This window comes from Fukomys damarensis, unplaced genomic scaffold (assembly GCF_012274545.1).
Source record: "Fukomys damarensis isolate Sample0158 unplaced genomic scaffold, DMR_v1.0_HiC HiC_scaffold_22, whole genome shotgun sequence".
NCBI classification, from domain to species: domain Eukaryota; kingdom Metazoa; phylum Chordata; class Mammalia; order Rodentia; family Bathyergidae; genus Fukomys; species Fukomys damarensis.
The window spans coordinates 17,758,606-17,774,881 of NW_022900934.1; the positions used below are offsets into that span (position 1 = coordinate 17,758,606).

Sequence of the window (16,276 nt, forward strand, 5' to 3'; positions counted from 1 at the left end):
CTGTGCTGCTACAAACATGGGTGTGCATATATTGCTGTGGTATGATTCTTTTAATTCTTTCAGAAAGATACCCAGCAGAGGGATAGCTGGGTCAAATGGAACTCTAATCCTAGTTCTTGGAGGTATCAGCGTTTGCACCAGTCTGCACTTGCACCAAAAATGGAGAAGGGTTCCTTTCTCCTTACATTCCTGCCAACATTTGTTACTGGTTGATTTCTTGATAGCAGCTACTCTTTCTGGGGTGAGGTGGAATCTCAGATTTGTTTTCATCTGCATTTCTCAAATGATCAGTGATGTTGAACATATTTTCATATATTTATTTGCTGCTTTTACTTCTTTGTCTGAGAAGCATCTGTTCATTTCAGGTGCCCATTTTTTAATCAGTTCTTCATATTTTGGGAGTCTCATTTTTTGAGTTCATTATGTATTCTACATAGTAGACTTTTGTCTGAGGAAAAGCTGGTAAAAAATTTTTCCCACATTGTAGTTTGTCTTTTAGCTCTGATGGTTGTTTCTCTTAAAGTGCAGAAGAATAAACTTTATTTCTAGCAATCTACCTTCCCATATTTTCTTTTATCTCTCAGCAACCTACCCCACTGCTCTAGCACACATAGTATTGTGACTGTTACATGGACATAGAAACTAACACTTCAATCTTGTACACAGTATTAAGGCTCTAGAAAAAAATAGGTTTGTAATAAACATATACTAGACACACATATCTACATATGGATCTGGAATTCAAGTAATACAGGCCCTGGCACATGATAAGAGCTCTAGAAACGGATACAGGTGATCAGATTATGGTTCATACAATAAAAGCTATAGAGAATGGATAGAGCATGTTAGGCATGAGGTAGTTATTATGGTATGCAGGGTAACCAAGGATTTCTTTGATCAGTTGACATGAGAACACAGGCCTGAAGGAAGGATGAAATGAGCCATGCATGCTGAGAAAGAACATTCCGAGCAGAAGGAAGCAGCAAATGCCCCTTGACAGGCATGTGCTAGTTAGTGCATTTGAGGAACAACAAGAATTTAATGGCACTGAAATAGAGTGAGTTAGAGAGCAAATAGTAAGTGGTAAACAGTGGCCCAGATTATGTAGGATCTTTAGATCATAACAAGGTTTTTGCTTTTAGTACGAATGAGATGGAAGGCAACGCAAAGTTTGGGGCAAAGGATTAACATGATGTGACTTCAGTTATTAAAACAAACAAAACAAAATCACTCTGGCTGCCATGCTTAGAACAGAGTGCAGGGGCAGAAGGGCAAGGCAGGGAGTCCAGTTAAGAGGTTATTTTAGTCATGCAGTAAGACATACTATTACTTAGGCTGGAATGGGGGCCTCATAAGCAGTGAGAAGTGATCAGGCTCAGAATCTATTTTGAAAGAGAGATGACATCACTTCTTGATGGATTGGATGCAAGTACAGGAGATTTTCAAGATAACTACAAGGTTTTTATCCAAAGTAACTGGAAGAATAGATGTGCTACTTACTAAAATGGAGAAGACCATGGGTGGTGGAGGGGAACAGGAGCTAGGTTTGGAAAAGTAATTTTTGCATTGTCTATTTGACATCCTTGAGGAAAAATGATGAATAGTTAGTTAAATATATGAAAAGAATTCACAGAACAGATCTAAGTAAGATTGGTAAATCTGGGAGTCATCAGCCTATAAGTACAACTTAATGCCACAAGGTTGGGTGGTTGGGTGAGGTTCCCTAAGTAGTAAGTGTACAGAGAGAAGATGTCTGCAGGCCTGAAGTCTAGGGAAACCCAACCTCTAGAAGTCAATGAAATGAGGAGCCAGCAAAGGGTACTAAGGAGGAGTTGCCAGAAGAGTGGCATCCTGGAAGAAAAGCCTTCAAAGATGGAAAGGTGGGGGATGTGTCGAGTGTTCCTGGAAAGTCCAGTAAAACAATAGGTGAGCACTAGCAATTGGACTCGAAAATATGATGGTCACTGGTGACCTTCCCAAGGGCTACACTCCTCAGTAATGGAAATGAAATTCTGATAGAATTCATTTTAGAAAATAAAAGGAGAGAAAATAGAGGTGAGTAGGGATACCCCTCAATTTCAGAGATGTATGGCAAGCACAAAGTAGCACACTATTGTGACACAGTTTGAGTCAAAGGTAAACTTTTTCTTTTACAGTGGCCAGAGAATTTAGGACAAAGGGGCAACTCTTCATCAGCAGACATAAAGAGGTAAATAAGTTCCCTTAGGTAGAAAAAAATCAGGATTGTGATATATGCAGGATGATTGCTATGTGGGAAAAAATTAAAACTTCAGCAATAAAGATACAAGTGAAACTTAAAAATATGTAAAACAATGTTAGTATTTTTTGAGACAGGGCTCAGTTCAGGCTCTCCTTAACTCACTATGTAGGCCAGGGTGGCCTTGAACTCATAGCGATCGTCCTGCCTCAGCCTCCTGAGTGCTGGGAACAATGTCAATATTAAAGTGCTTAAACTATAGATTTCTATTTTGTCTATTTTGTAACTTCTAGTAAAATACTTAGGTAGCTTTTATAATACAAAAAAATTAAAAGGATAATAATCCAAGCTTTTCTCCCACAGTTGTTATGAAGATTATAATAATGACTAATATTTGAATAACTGACAAAGTGCTTTTCACACATGTAATCTCATTTAATCTTCCAATATGCCTTCCCTTGACATTTTGCAAAAGCCTGCATTATTGCACTTAGGAAACTATATTCCAGTAATCTGGTTGTGTATCCTTTTCACACCACAGACTAAAGTATTCCAAAGATAAGTATCACATCTGTTGTCCTTCTCCTTGACAAGAAACAGACTGTGGCATATAACAAGGGTTCAACAAATGTCTGGATATTGATGGATAATGGTTAAATGGATGGATAGGAAGGCAGATGGTTGAGATGAATGGATGGATGGGTGGATGGATGGATGGATGAGGAGGTGGATGGGAAAGAGATCAATGAATCACTGTTTTGACACGAACAGTTGATTCTCCCAAAGGCACATAATTACCCTTTTAAGTCCTAGACTGAAGAATGACCACTCCCTTCATCACAAACTAAATATTTTAAAACAGAACTCATTAACCCTCCCCATACATCATATTTTTGAAATTTTGGAGAGTCCCCTTCTTAACTCTCCTCTCATGTAGATATTTCCATGTTTCTACATCCATGTGCGCATATGAGTTTCCTATGTGCTGTCCTCCCTCTGTTCTCATTGTACACTGCTATTATCTCATCCAAACCTTTCAATAGTCAAAGCCCTCTGAAACACAACTCTCTGCATCTTCCAATTCACTTTCATCTTCTGCACTCACCAAAGCCCCACTTTCCTTAGCTCTCTCTAAAAACTTCTTACTTTTACCCAATCTCTAGAACACCATTCTAGGACATCCCTGTGTCAAATATTGTGTGTTGTGCTACTGTAGCACTATGTATTAGATGTACAGGTATATTATCTACTTTTTCACCATTTTTCCTCCATGTTACACAGAAGAACACACACGAACACAGATCCGGGCTATTATGTAGATGCTTCACTCTCATTCACATGTTTGGAAAATTTTATGACTAGATGTTTGCAAGAAATGTGATACATTCTGCATAAACATCAGGACAATTTTAATTACAAGGACCAAAAAAAACAGTTCAAATTTAAAAAGATAATAAACTGGGTCAAAAGTTCAAACTTAAAAAGAGAATAAACTGGGTCATGCAACTTAGAAGTCCAGCAATGGTTCTGGTACTAGTTCATCAGGTCTTCCTCTTTTTCAGGCAGACTCTTTCTTCATGTTGAGAAAGATAAGTGGCAATCTCAACCTTATCTACACCCAAAATCTAAAAACATCCTTACAGAAGATCTCTGTCAATCATGCAGAAGAGATCTGATTGGCTCTGAGTCATACCATATTTACGATGTCCTGATGAATGTGATATTATGATGACTGAAAGCCCAGCAGCATCTAGAGTTGAGAGAGGGAAGAAAACATATGGATCCCTCAAGATAAAGCAAGGTATATACTGTATTTAAACCACATCTATGCTATCTCAAAAACAATTCAATAGTGCACTGGTCACTCACAGGTCACATGACTGATACATTTACTTTTATTTTTGCATCACTTTTCAGTTTACTAAGAATTAGCAGCATCTAAATAGAACATGGCAAAGATAGTACATTTGCCTCATGGTCAGAAATTTACACATAAAATTGCTAACCATGTTTTTATCTAGGGAAAAAGTGGGAACGTGAAGGCTTGGTATTAGAAAGGACTTTTTCTGTTGTTTTGTTTAGGTTTTTTTTTTTCCTCCTACATACATTTTTCAATATTGCTTGGTACCTTCACACGGAGAATGAAAGAACTGAAAAGCTCCTCATAAAGGAAAGAGAATTGAAGATTCAGAACTTTGATTCAAAGACAGACTCTGGAGAAAGCAACAGAAGGTAAAGCCGGCCTGAGGTTTAAAAATAGTGTCATTTGTGCTCCTTTCCCAAAGCTGAATAGCTAGCACATAGTTTAGGAGAAAGCATTGTTTTATTAGTGCTGTATTTGTCTACTGTTTAAATCCACACTCTAGTGTATTTGAAATTAATTTGAACTTGGAAATCACATCCATTTCCTTTGAATATTATGCTGATAAATCCAAGGTTAAATTGAGTCTAAAATATGTTCTACCCTTAAAAAATACAGTTTTCAGAAAAACTGGGCAGATTGAAATAGGAAAAGACCAAGTTGGGAATTAATTTTCCTTCCAATGATAATTATTGAATTCCTGTGAATGTAAGTTCCAGTTGAATTATCAACCTTGTCTGTACAGAATGAGAATGATTTTTAAAAAGCCTATAAGTCAAACTGGGTGAATGATGATATACAATGTTGGTATATTTTGGAATGGGAAAAAGTGAATGATATATTTGAGCGTCATTAAGGCTGTCATTGATGAGAAATGGGGTCACTAAATCTGACAGTGTGCTCATGATTTGGAATCCAAATCATCATGGAATATAAAATAAAGAGAGAGAGAGAGAGAGAGAGGTCCTAATCCACGCCAGCGATGTGACCAGTTTCACCCAGAGCACAGTGCATTTGCTGAGAATTACTATGTTTAAAGACCATCATTATAGCACATTTTAGCATTGTGCTTTAATTTGGAAAGAGTATGAATAAAATGAGAGAATACAATTTCATTGAGATTACCTGATGCTAAAGAACTTTACACTAATCTGAGTGGATTTAATTTTTAAAGCAGAGTACTTGTTTTCATCTTGATCCTCCATGGATGTGGAGAATAGAAAGACAGATAAACAAGTGTTTAACATTCCTGACTAGACCAAACCTTTGTGCATTATTCAGTATACAGCTGCTTGTAGGGAAAATTATGTAAAACATCTTTCCACCCAAAAAACAAGAATGCATAATCTTCTAACCAGTATATTCAGAGGTTCCTCTTTTTCACTTAAACAGTAAGTCTGTCCAAACAGATTTGTATACTGAATTCATCCAAGGGGCCAAAGAGAGTTGGAGGTGAATAGAAATTAAAGTCAAAGAATAGTCACATTGTACTGGTAATCATAAGCCAGGCATTTAAAACAAGGACTATTACTAGTGTGTCAGTATCAGTGTTACTAGAAAAACAGATATAATACAAGATATACAAATATATAAGAATTTACAGATTGACTTACGATGGCCACACAGTGTCAGATGTGATAGAAGGCTAAAGGTTCATCTGCACACTGGGGATCAGAAGGATCTAGCTGAGAGCCTGGAGCCCGATGTAGTGTCTCATGCAAGTCTGTATCAGGATGCTAAAGGGTCTGCACCTGGAAGGCTGAAAAGTCTGAGACAGAAGCCAGGAAATGATGCCCAAGGTGAAAGCGAAGACTGGATCTCCTCTGAAGAAGACTGGAGCAATCCTTCCTGCTTCATTTCCCTTTTACAGCATTCTGGCAATAACCTCCCTCAGGCGGGTCTTCCACACCTGGAACTATGCTGAGCCAATTTGATTGGGTATTATTTACTCAAGTTGACACAATCAATCAAGTGTCATAACTGGGCAAGCCAAGACAGTCATTTGTTCCAGGCCCATTTCCAAAAAACTCCAAATAGACTGTTGCATTATCTCCAATTGCCTGGCTATGCCTCTAATCACAGACCAAACTGACAAATATCCGTCATATAACTGAATTGTTCATCTCATTACCAGGTCCTACCATTTTAAACTTTGTAATTAAGTTCTGAATAACACAATTATGTTTCACGTCATTTGGGTGCTAAAATGTTGTTAATTTCTTCATTGTAATCCTTTTTTTAAGATCCAGGAATTTTTTTCATTGAGTTTATTGGTACTTTCTAGGTATACAGTATAGTTGCAGTCATCACTGGGATCTTGTACCTTTATATGACAGATCTTGGTTCTCATTTTCCCCCATACCCCTGAACTCCCTTCACCCCTCCAACTTTCCCTATTTACAAAGACTGTGTTTCCATTTTTCCTTTTCTCATATTTTTCCCTTATTTCCTTTCCTACCCTTCCAACTTCCCCTATACCTTTAGCCCTTTTCTTCCTATTTCACAATCAGTTTTACAATTTGAGATCCAGGAATTTTTAGTTCTATTTCAGAAGGTATGTCCCTCCCCTCCCCACTGTTATTTGGCCTCCTGATATAGAAGAAATTTTAAAAGAGAGGAAAATAAAAAGACAAAATAGAGTTCTGCTTCTTTTCCATCTGTGAAAGGCCGTGGATGCTACCTAAAATGAATACTAAGACAGTTAATGTAATTTTTAAAGTGGGATTGAGGAGAATAAGGAGTGGTAGAGACTAATGAAGACTAAGATGTTTATGCCCAGATTCCTATTGAAAAAAAGTGACTATTGAGTATCTGCTGATTATTGCCACATGGAAGCTCAGACCCAGGATTAACAGTTCTCCCAATATTTTCAAGAGGTACTACAAATCCAAAATTTCAATGAAATCTCCCTATTCTTAAAGATTGGCTGAAGATTTTCTCATGCTCTTCATCAAATAAAATATATTTGTCATCCAAAGTTAGCCTGTGGGTCACCAGGCTGAATCTATGATGTAATGAAAGGTAAATGTCCAGTTATCAGGTACTTAAAGGAGTTACCCAGTTGCTGGTAACTCCTAAGGACATGATGATCAGGACATGTTCCATAGGTTCTTTGCAAACTATGAGCCAAGACTCAAGATTGGTGTGATGGATCAAACCAATTCTTCAGTGTAAATACGAGGCTGTTGTTCCTGGAATATGTGTGCTTTATGTTAATTGAGACTTGAGCAATTTTAAATACATGAACATTTCAAGATGATCCATCATGTAAATCATAAGACACCGCCTTTTGAAACTCATAATTTTTAAATCTAATGTTATCAGAAGATAACAAGTAAAAAGCATTTTCTGAATTATTACCTATTCTCAGTAAATTGAGACAAGTAGAAAAGTTAAATTTGGGAACCATAAAAATTTAAAGGAATAATGACAGTAGTGATGCATCCCAAGCTTGCAGAGCATTCTGCTTCTTTCTGCACCACAGCCCCAGCCCACACAGGAGCACCTCTGAAGTCAGCGAGGCCAGGACAATCTTCATCCAGACACAGCAGCTACAAGTGGTTACAGCCAACATCTTCCTGGAGCACAAGTGCCGCCTAGACATCAACTCACTCCAGATCGCGGCCGCAATACCAGCATCATCACCATGGGTCTGTCCTCCTGCTTAGTAGATATTGAAGGAAATGATTAAGTCTGGAATGGATGTGGCTTGGCTGAACTTCTTTCACTGGACTCACAAGTACTAAGTGGAGAACGTGCATCAAGAACGTGCTTACAGCCACTGTGAGCTTTGCTTCCAACACTATTCTCTACTGGTCAGTGGCTGTGCTCCTTGACACCAAGGGACCTGAGATCCAAACCAGGCTCATCAAGGGCAGTGGCACTACTGAGGTGAAGCTCAAGAAGGAAGCCACACTCAAAATCGCACTGGCCAATGCCTACATGGAGAAGTGCAATGAGACTGTGCTGCAGCTGAACTCCAATAACATTTGTGAGGTGATGGACATAGGCAGTAAGGTCTACATGGATGATGGCCTCATTTCCCTGCCAGTAAAGGACAAAGGTCCCGATTTCCCGATGCCTGAGGTAGAAAATGGTGGCTCCTTGTGCAGCAAGAAGAATATGCACCTTCCTGATGCCACTGTGTCCAAGAAGGACATCCAGGACCTGCAGTTCAGGGTGTAGCAGGACACAAACATAGTGTTCATGTCCTTCATTCTCAAGGCTTCCAATGAGGGGAAGAACATCAAGATCATCAGCAAGATTGAGAACAACGAAGGGGTGTGGAGGTTCAGTGAGATCCTGGAGGTCAGCAATGGCACCAGGGTGGCCCATGGTGATCTTGGCATAAATTGAGATTCCTGCAGAGAAGGTCTCCCTGATTATTGGGCACTACAGCCATGCAGTGAAGTCCATCATCTATAACACACAGGTGCCAGAGGGCATTATCAATAAGTCCCAGATCAGAACAGACCAGTGAGGACTGCCCAGCCAATGTGGGGAGGTAAGCTACTTCCCCACCTTCCAGCACCCCAGGCCTTCATCGGAGCAGACCAGTGAGAACTGCCCAGCCATGCAGGTGCACCTGCAGCATTTCCCCCAGCCCTCATGGTCTCCAGCCTCCTGGCTGTGCCGGTACCTGGATCCACATTACAGAGGCACAGTTGATCATAAAGGCCATTATACTGAGTGAACAACTGCAGTAAAGACAAACCAGACCTCCATAGTTCATAAGTTGAAGAAATCACCACTTCCCATCAGAACCTGGACTATCATCAGGGGAAGGGAAGCTGGAACCTGCCATAGAACCTTGCAGAGTCAGGGAGCTCAACATTTGCCTTGCAGCCAGAATTCAGCCTAAATCTCAGGAGTCTACTGTTGATTGCTGAGACTAACTGACGTAGTTCTGCACACTGCTGCCCACATTATCTATTTTGACACCAAAGATATACCCTGAAGGAGACCCTGCAAATTTTTTTCTTTCTTTTCCTCTTATTTTTAATTTTTAATTTTATTTTTAAAATTGTATTTTTCCCACTCTTCAAATTCTTCCTTTTTTTCTTTCTTCTTTTTCCCAATCAGTCTTCTTGTTCCCCCACATTGTTCTTGGTCTCCCTTTTTGTTCCAGTTCCTGCCCAAATTCAGATTCCTTCTTTTTCTTTTCTTCTCTCTTTTTTTTTTTTCCTTCTCTCAATTGTCACTAGTTTCAAAGCAAAGTGAGTTAAATTTATAGCTTCACTATTACTGGTAAATTGTTCTATTCTTGTCTTTGTTCTGGCACTCTGTCTTTCCCTTTTGTCTTCAACAGTTTCCTAGAGTTTGTGTGATCATCCTATGTCCTCAGGTGTCACTTGAAACCTTATATTTTTCTTCCTATCTATTCCTCTCCCCCAAACTCCTTCTAAGTCCCCATCCTGAAGGATAAAGGTGCGATACTGAAGAGTTTATTCACTATAAACTTATTTGGTTTTGGTTTTTTTTTTTTTTTTTGTACCACGTATCAAACAGTACCTTGCACTTGCAAGGGAGGCATCAGAACTAATGAGCTAACTCCCTGGCCCTCTATAACCATATTCTGCACAAGTTCTTGATTTTGACTTAATTCACATGATTAAAGATGATAGATAAATACCTGCCACAAATTGTCAATTTCTAAGCTGTGCTTGATGCTATGGTGTTTTTGATTGTATCAATTGGGCTAAAGGGTTGTCATTGATTTAATCAGTTGTCCTTCCTGATATTATGAAAATGAAAGTGTATCTGAGTCACTAGAGACTCAAAACATAAAGAGAAGCTATATCAGGAAGATCGAAGTACTAACCCAGAAATTAAACCAAGGACACTACCAACAACAAAAATAAAAATGAGACAACACTTAAGCAAGGCACAAATTCAGACTTCCAGCTGACCAATGCAAAATACTAGGGGAAATGAGATGGAAAAGTCTGACAGTCAACCACCAGGACACCCTGAACACATAGCACAGAAAGCAACAAGAGATCAATCCGGTTCTAGAAAAATTCAAAACAGAAGTAATTTCCCAGATAACTACAGAGGTGGTGCGCACAATGAAAGACATAATTAGAACTCTAGAACAGAAACAGACAAAAAATAGATGAGTTCAGGACCATAATAGAAGCCATGAATGCCCAGCATAGGAAAGAAATGGAAACCATGAATGCCCCAAACAGGAAAGAAATGGAATCTGTGAAACAGATTCAAACAGATATCCAGGACATTAAAAACTCTATAGAAAGTATTCACAGCAGATGAACAAATCTGAAGATAGAATTTCAGATATAGAAGATAGGATTGAGGTCAGTGACCATGAAAAGAGAGATCTCTTAAAAAGAGTAAGGAACAATGAAAAATCAATCCAACAACTCTTAGATGATGCAAAGAAGAATAATATAAGACTTATAGGAATCCATGAAGTAGCAGGAGAAAGTAAAAATGACATAAAAAAACTGCTTGTAGAATTAATGACAGAAAACTTCCAAACAGAGGGGAAGACTTTGACATACAAATAAGTGAGACATATAGGAATCCAACTAGCCATGCTCAAAAAAAAAAAAAAATCTACACCTAGACATATAATAGTCAAGATCCCCGAAATCCAACAGAAGAACAAAATACTACAAGCAGCGAGAGAAAGGAAACAAATTACATGCAAAGGAAAGCCCATCAGAATCACAGCAGACTTTTCAACACACTCAGGTCAAAGAGAGCCTGGAGTGAGGTATTTCAAGGCCTAAAAGAAAACAACCTCCAACCAAGACTGATACATCCTGTAAAACTCTATTTTAAATTGGATGGAGAAATAAGATAATTCTATGACATAGAACACCTGAGAAACTCCATAAATACCAAACCAGCACTACAAGCAATTCTAAACAATATCCTAGAAAAAGACAATGAAGGTCACAACACCATGAGGCCCAACAGAGCAAATCAATTAGGCAAGGCAAGAAACAAAAGGGAAGGGGTAAAACTAAAAAGAGCCAGCAACAGGGCAATGACATGACAATGATAAGTCAATACATACCAGTTATAACCACCAATGTTAATGGCCTCAATTCACCAATCAAAAGAAATAGACTGGCAGAATGGATTAAGAAACAAAATCCAACAATATGTTGTATACAATAAACACACCTAGTTCCAAAGGAAACTCATAGACTGAGAGAAAAAGGATGGAAAACAGTTCTCCATGAAGCAGGAGCCCAGACAAAAGCAGGGGTAGCTATCTTATTCACAAAGTAAATTTGAAACCAAAACTAATTAAGAGAGAAAAAGAAGGACATGACATCCTTATAAAGGGAACAATCCAAGAGGAAGAGAGGACAATCATAAGTATATATGTACCAAATATTAATGCCCCCAACTATACAAAACAAATATTAAGGGACATGAAAAACCAAATAAGCACTAATACAATTGTAGTGGGGGACCTAAACACCCCACTATCACAAAGAGATAGGTCATCTAGACAAAAAATCAAGAAAGAAATACTAGAACTAAACCAAGCTTTTGAGCAAGTGCAATTAATAGACATCTGTAGAGTGTTCCACCCCACAAAATCAGAATATACAGTCTTTTCAGCTGTACATGGGACATTTTCCAAAATAGAACACAAACTAGCTCAAACAACATGTTTAAGTAACTGCAAAGGCATTGAAGTTATACCATGTATGTCATCAGACCATACTGTAATTAAACTGGAGATCAATAGCAAAACAAACTGCAAGAACTTCACAAACACATGGAAAGTGAACAACACTCTCCTGAACAATCAGTGGGTCGCAGAGGAAATTAAAGAAGAAATTAGTCAGTTTTTACAAATAAATGATAATGCCAGTACAACATATAGGAAGCTATGGGACACAATGAAAGCAGTTCTATGTGGAAAAATTCATAGCAGTGAATGGCCAGACTAGGAAAACACATGATGAATGATGAATCTTAAGCTCCTAGAAAGAGGAGCAATAAAAACCCAAACCTCATAGACGGGAGGAAATTATAAAGATCAGAACAGAAATCAATGCAATGGAGATTAAGGAAATGATACAAAAAAATAAATGAATTGAATAGTAGGTTTCTCAAAAGAATAAATAAAATTGATAAAGCCTAGCCAATCTGGTCAAAAAAAGGAAAGAAAAGGCTCAGATCCATGCAATTAGAAATGAAAAAGGTGAAGTCACAACAGATCAAGCAAAAATCCAGAGGATCATCAATACCTACTTTGAGAACCTGTACTGTAATAAAACGGAAAACACAGAAGAAATGGACAGATGTCTAGGTACTTATGAATGACCGAAGTTAAACAAAGAAGAGTAAAAAATCTAAATTACAATCAGTGAAATTGAAATGTGATTAAAAATTTACCAATAAAGAAAAGCCCAAGTCTTGATGGCTTCACTGCTGAATTGTACAATACATGTAGAGAACAACTACTGCCACTACTCTTTAAACTTTTCAATGAATTGAAAGGTAAGCAATACTTCCAAATTCATTCCTGGAAGCAGGCATTACTTTGATTCCAAAACCAAGGAAAGACCCAACCAGAAAAAAGAATCAAGCCAATCTCCCTAATGAACATAAATGCAAAAATCCTCAATAAGATACTGCAAACAGAATACAGAGGGTAATCAAGAAAATCTTATACCCTGACCAAATCCAATTTATCCCAGGGATGCAAGGATGGTTCCACACCTGTAAATCAATAATGTAATACACTTTATCAACAAAGTCAAGGACAAAAACCATATGATCATCTCAATATATGCAAAAAAAGCATTCAACAAAATTCAACACCTATTGATGATTAAAAGTCCTGTAGAAAATTGGAATACATGGTCTCTGTCTTAACTTGATAAAGGCTATCTATGAAAAACCAGCAGCCAACATCATATCAAATGGCAAAAAAACTGAAAACCTTCATGCTAAAATAGGGAGCACAAGGATGTCCACTGTCACCACTCCTGTTCAGTATAATTCTGGAAACACTAGCCATGGCAATTAGAAATGAGAAAAAAATGAAGCAATTAAAATAGAAAAGTAAGAAGTTAAACTGTCATTATTGCTGACAATATGATACTCTACATAGAAGACCAAAAAAACTCTGCCAAAAGACTGCTAGAGTTAATTGACAGAGTCAACAGAGTAGCTGGATACAAGGTCAACACTCAAAAATCAATAGCCTTCTTCTACACAAATAACAGACTCACTGGGAGAGAAATTAGGGAAACAATTCCTTTCACAATAGCATCTAAAAAATGCAGTATCTAGGAATCAACCTAACAGAGGAAGCAAAAGACCTCTATACTGAAAACTATAGCACTCTGGAAAAAGGGATTGAAGGGTATATAAAAAGATGAAAAGATATCCCTTGCTCCTAGGTAGGAAAAATAAACATAGTGAAAGGCCACACTACCAAAACTTCTATACAGATTCAATGCAATCCTGATTGAAATTCCAATAGTATACTTCACAGTACTAGAGAAAATAATACAAAAATTCATTTGGAACCAGAAGAGACCTAAAATAGCAAAAGTCATTCTAGGCAACAGAGACATGACAGGGGGTTTCACAATCCACAACTTGAAACTATACTACAAAGCCACTGTGATAAAAACAGCATGGTACTGGCAAAGAAACAGACCCAAGGGTCAATGGAATAGATTAGATGGTGCAGAAACAACACCAGACATACTCAGCTATCTCATCCTTGACAAATAAGCCAACCATCCTCACTGGAGGAAAGATAGCCTCTTTAATAAATTGTGTTGGAAAAACTGGATTTCAACCTGCCACAAATCAAAGCTTATTTTTAGCCATGAACTAAACTAAAATCTAACTGGATTAAAGATCTAAATATTAAAACAGAAACACTAAACTTGCTGGAAGTTAAGTTAGGTGGAACTCTTGAAGACATTGGCATAGGAAAAAGCTTTATGAACAAATCCTCAGTAGCATGGGAACTAGCACAAAGAATTGACAACTTGAATCTCATATTATTAAACAGCTTCTGCACTGCAAAAGAAACCACCAACAGAGCTAAGAGACCACCTACAATGTACAGGGAAAAAAATGTACCAGCTGCTCCTCAGACAAAGGACTACTATCTAAAATATATAAAGAACTCAAAAAAATCAGGCCCCCCAAATTTAAAAACCCGATTCAAAAATGGGCATCTGAAATGAGCAGACACTTCTCAGACAAAAAAGTAAAAAGCAGCAAATAAATATATGAAAATATGTTCCACAACACTGGTCATTAGAGAGATACAGATGAAAACAACACTGAGATTCCATCTCAACCCAGAAAGAATGGCTGCTATCAAGAAATCAACCAATAACAAATGCTGGCGGGGTTATGGGAAGAAAAGAACCCTTCTCCATTTTTGGTGGGAGTGCAGAGTGGTGCAACCAATGTGGAAATCAATACAGAGATACCTCCACGAACTAGAACTAGAGTTCATTTGACCCAACCATCCCTCTGCTGGGTATCTTTCCAAAAGAATTAAAAGAATCATACCACAGCAATATATGCTCACCCATATTTATAGCAGCACAGTTTGTAATAGCTAAAATTTGGAAACAGCCCAATTTTCCATCAATTGGAGACTAGATAAAGATGTGGTTTTTCTAAAAAATGGAGTACTACTCAGTCATAAAAAATGAGAAACTAGAGTCATTCATAGGGAAATGGATGCATATTTAGGCCATACTCTTGGTACTGGGGATTGAACTCGGGCCCTTGCACTTGCAAGAAAGGCACCAGAACAACTGAGCTAAATCCCCAGCCCTAGGCCATACTCTTAAGTGTAAATATCCAATAGTTTCTCTGGCATAGAGAACTAAAAGTGTAAATAAGATCCAAATTGTGTAACTGATGATGTGGAATAAGAAGAAAAGGGATAAAAGTTCAGGGGAAGTGGGAAGGGTAGGGGAAAGGAAATAAGGGAAAAGAAAAAATAATGAGAAAAGGAAAAAATGGAAACAAAGTCTTTGTAAATAAGGAACAGTGGAGGTGAAGGGAGGGCAGGGACAAGACGAAAAAATGAGAACCAAGACCTGTCATATAGAGGCACAAGATCCCAATGATGAATGTAACTGTACTGTATACCTAAAAAGTATCAATAAACTCAATTTTTTAAAAAAGTCTAGGCCCATGCAGGCTGAGGGCAGCTTCATGGCCAAGCCGTCCTGAATGCACGGACTACATCGCGCTGTGAAGAGAGGTGGCCAAGGGCAATTACTGGCGGGCAGCTGTAGCATGCAGCCCCTGGTTGCCCACAGCCAGAGGCTGCCATTTACCACTTGTAATTGTTTGAGGAGCTGCGCCGCCTGGACTGCTGCTGCCACGGAGTTCAGATAGCCCTCCTTCAAGGGCTGCAGTGGGTGATTATCGCGCTCAATAAGTCCCGCAGCTCTGCCCACCATGTAGCGCGGTACCGTCCTCTGCCCCATCATCACCATGACCTGCAACCCCCAATGGCCAGACCAACAACCCACCTGTGCCTCGGCATCTTCCCCATGGTGTGCAAGGACCCTGAGCAGCAGTCCTGAGCTGATTACATGGACCTGTGCATGAACGTCAGCAAGGCTCGAGGCTTCCTCAAGACGGGAGATGTGGTCATTCATTGTGCTGACCAGGTGGCACCCTAGCTCCGGCTGCACCAACACTGTGCAAGTTGTACCTTTTCCGTGACAGCTCTGGAGCCCTTCTCTGGCCCCTTTCTCGTCCTCGTCCCTCAACACATCCATTAGGCCAACGACACTTGCAGCTCTAGCTCCGGGCTGTAGTGTGGCACTGCCGAGCTGGGACACCTGGGAAGATGGTGTCTCTGTAATTAGCACCTCTCAGGCACAGTGGCCCAGAGTTGGCAGCTCCTGATGTGTCCCCACCCCAGCAAGGGATGAGGAGGGAGGCCTCCAGAACTTGTTGCAGGAAGGTGGCAACTCTGCGTCCTTTGTGTAACCCGTAGAAAGTGGATGCTCAGAGAACCCAGCGACGGATGAAAGAGTGGGGGCTGAGGACATGGGACAGTGGATCCGGTGTGGCAGACTCTGGCCCTGGTCCCAACTGCTTCCTGTTTGCCGCAGTGCCCCACCTGACCCGTACACCAATTCTCTGCACCCGCTCTCCACACACACACCAGTGCAGTGGCCTCCTGCTGGCCAATTGCTATAGAG

General features: G+C 39.2%; 1 pseudogene; it reads left to right on the forward strand.

Annotated features, from left to right (window-relative positions):
* The first annotated feature begins 1,749 nt into the window (after nt 1-1,749).
* Nucleotides 1,750-15,649, forward strand: LOC104867198 (annotated as a pseudogene).
* The last annotated feature ends 627 nt before the right edge of the window (nt 15,650-16,276 follow it).